The sequence below is a fragment of the Hippopotamus amphibius genome, chromosome X (genome assembly GCF_030028045.1).
Source record: "Hippopotamus amphibius kiboko isolate mHipAmp2 chromosome X, mHipAmp2.hap2, whole genome shotgun sequence".
In the NCBI taxonomy this organism is placed as follows: domain Eukaryota; kingdom Metazoa; phylum Chordata; class Mammalia; order Artiodactyla; family Hippopotamidae; genus Hippopotamus; species Hippopotamus amphibius.
In genome coordinates, this window is record NC_080203.1 from 21180209 (window position 1) to 21183966 (window position 3758).

Here is a 3758-nt window from a genome sequence, read left to right on the forward strand (position 1 = left end):
TGTATGAGAAGTGGGAATAGAAATGGCCAGAGGGTCACTAAAGCACATCATGGAAGAGAAAGCAGAGAAATAGGAGAAAGCAAAAGAATAACAATTTCAGTTTAGACATTTTTATAAGAAATTGATATGATGGAAATTTAATATTTGCAGAAACAAATATTGGTTGAGAACATATTTATTAATATGTATAACATGCAAACTATTTTAAAGTAAGAAATTATAAGTATAAACTAGAATAATTTATTTAAAAACACTTTTTAAATGATAAAGTGTTTTACATACAAAAGATACTTCTTTTTTTTTTTATTTTTTAAATTTTTTTTTGGGGGGTACATCAGGTTCAATCATCTGTTTTTATACACATATCCCTGTATTCCCTCCCTTCCTTGACTCCCCCCCTCAAGTCCCCGCCACCCTCCCTGCCCCAGTCCTCTAAGGCATCTTCCATCCTCGAGTTGGACTCCCTTTGTTATACAACAACTTCCCACTGACTATTTTACAGTTGGTAGTATATATATGTCTGTGCTACTCTCTCGCTTCGTCTCAGTTTCCCCTTCACCCCCCGCCCCCTCCCATACCTCGAGTTCTCCAGTCCATTCTCTGTATCTGCATCCTTGTTCTTGTCACTGAGTTCATCAGTACCATTTTTAGATTCCGTATATGTGAGTTAGCATACAATATTTGTCCTTCTCTTTCTGACTTACTTCACTCTGTATGACAGATTGTAGTTCTATCCACCTCATTACATATAGCTCCATCTCATCCCTTTTGATAGCTGAGTAATATTCCATTGTATATATATGCCACATCTTCTGTATCCATTCATTTGTTGATGGGCATTTCGGTTGCTTCCATGTCCTGGCTATTGTAAATAGTGCTGCAATAAACATTATGGTACATGTTTCTTTTGGGATTATGGTTTTCTTTGGATATATGCCCAGGAGTGGGATTACTGGATCATATGGTAGTTCTATTTGTAGTTTTTTAAGGCACCTCCAAATTGTTTTCCATAGTGGCTGTACCACCTTACATTCCCACCAACAGTGCAGGAGAGTTCCCTTTTCTCCACACCCTCTCCAACATTTGTGGTTTCCAGACTTTGTGATGATGGCCATTCTGATCGGTGTGAGGTGATACCTCATTGTGGCTTTGACTTGCATTTCTCTGATGATGAGTGATGTTGAGCATCTTTTCATGTGTTTGTTGGCCATCTGTATGTCTTCTTTGGAGAAATGTCTATTTAGGTCTTCTGCCCATTTGTGGATTGGGTTATTTGCTTTTTTGGTATGAAGCTGCAGGAGCTGCTTGTATATTTTGGAGGTTAATCCTTTGTCCGTTGTTTCATAGGCAATTATTTTTTCCCATTCTGAAGGTTGCCTTTTAGTCTTGTTTATGGTTTCTTTTGCTGTGCAAAAGCTTTTAAGTTTCATGAGGTCCCATTTGTTTATTCTTGATTTTATTTCCCTGATTCTAGGAGGTGGGTCAAAAAGGATGTTGCTTTGATGTATGTCATAGAGTGTTCTTGACATGAGATATTGTCACCTAAATGTGAGAAGTGAGGGGTCATTTTTCCATTAGGTTCAAATTGGGTTAGACATCTATAAGGAGCAAATGCTATATTATGGTTGCATAACCACTGTCCTATATATGAATTCTACCTATTTTGTGTGGCAAATACAAAGATGTTTGGTTGCAAAAATCTTGTGGTTTTTACCCCAGAAAAGAACTTCTCCCTGATGGGCTACTATGGCTGTAGCAGTCACCTTTGCCTACTACTACTATTATTCTCTTCGTGAAGTGTTTTTGGCACATTCATGGCTTTAGCTCTTACTGTGGCTTGACAAAATGTTAACATTCATGGTAAGCTTGTTAATGAGTGCCTGGTGATGACCATGGAAAGAATGTTCACTAAGATTTTCATTGTTGTTGTTTGTTTTTAAAAACATAAATTGAAATTTTATGGATTGAGTTTTCTTGCACATTGGAGAGGCTTATAAAGAGAGCCATTAGGATTTTTCATTTCCTTTAGCTAACTTCCTAAGTGCACCTTTTCCATCCTTATTTCTCAGAGTGTAAATGAGGGGACTTGATATGGGGTTAATTGCTCCATAAAATATTGAGATGACTTTGTCCTCTTCCTGATATTCCTTTGATTGAAGTTTCAGGTACATGTAGATGGCTGTCCCATAAAATATTGTGACCGTAGTTAGATGGGATCCACAAGTGGAGAAAGCTTTAAGTCTGGCTTTCACAGAATGGATCTTCAGCACAGCAACCACAATGCACAAGTAGGAAATGAGGATGAAGGTGAATGGCAGGGGCAGTGTGAATACACTGATAACCAGACCCAGAATTAGACTAACAGGGGTGTCTGAGCAGACAAGCTTCAGCAGGGCCTGGATCTCACAGGTAAAATGGTTGATGATATTGTGCCCACAATAACGAGCAGGGATTGCAATGATTGGTGTGACTGTTACTAAGAAGGCACTGGCCCAGGTTCCCAAGGCCAACTGTATACAAACCTGATTGTTCATAATGATGGTGTAACACAGGGGATTGGAGATTGCAACAAACCTGTCATAAGCCATGAGAGCAAGGAGAAGACACTCTGTCATCCCTAGAAAGAGGGATGTGGTCATCTGGGCATATCAGCTGGTATAAGAAATGGTGGGGAAGTCCCTGAAGCATTGGGCCAACACATATGGCTCCCAGCTGGTGGAGTAACAGATATCAAGGAAGGATAAATTACTGAGAAAAAAATACATATGGGTATGAAGTCGAGAATCCCTTCTCACTACAGCAACAATAAAGCTATTCCCAAATATTGTGACCAGATAGAAAAACAGCAGTCCTAAGAAGAAGGAGCCTGGATTTGAGGCTGTTGGGAAAATCCAGCAAGGATGAATTCAGTCACCTCAGAGGCATTGTCTCCCTTTAGACTGCCCATTTACTGGTCTCAAGTACTGGGAAAGAAGACAAAACATGATGTCACCTACATGAGGAAAATAAGAAGAGTAGCATCTCAATAGTCTGTTAGAGTTCATGTTCTGGAGCTCTGATTATTGTGTGTCATTTGTTTTACTGGGTTAGACTCAGCTGTTCAAGTATCCAATGGTGGAAATATAGGTTCTGTCTTTGCTTTTCTGTCTTGTAGAACCGTATATGATCGGGAAAGGCTAAGTTGTTTGCACTGTTAGATAACCATTAGAGTTACTTATATTTGGTCAAGTAAGACAATCATTAACAGTAGGTTAAAAAGAATTATTACTCTCATAAAGGGGCATAGCTAGATGATTAACTTTATTCTTGACCAAAAAAAAAAGGAGGCAAATATGCTACATCTCCCCACCAAAAATGCTCATTTATAGTCGACTTTATTTAAGCTGGTTCATCTATTAGCAAGTAATGATTTTTAGGCTTAAGCTCAATGATCCAGTTGTGAATGCTTGAAATACTTCTTTGCTTTTCAACCTTTTTTGTTGTTGTTGTTCTTATAGGTCATATTAAAACCACCTATGCATGGTAAATTAGAAAGTGTATATGCAGCTAAAGCTATCAGTCAATTCAATGGAAAAACATCGCCAGTCAAAATGACATGAAATAAACCAAGCAACTGGTGGATCTACTAAAATCTTACTCTGTTTAATTGTTCTGACATTTATTTTCAAATGACAGAGATTTACTATGTGCAGATCCTGCCATCTCCATATAGTTCCTAACAAGAGCTTAAAGAATGATGGGAAAATCTTATTAGATAA

General features: G+C 38.2%; 1 pseudogene; it reads right to left on the reverse strand.

The window, feature by feature from the left end:
* Window positions 1–2006: 2006 nt before the first annotated feature.
* LOC130841385 (olfactory receptor 13H1-like) lies at window positions 2007–2765 on the reverse strand (annotated as a pseudogene).
* Between the last annotated feature and the right edge of the window lie 993 nt (window positions 2766–3758).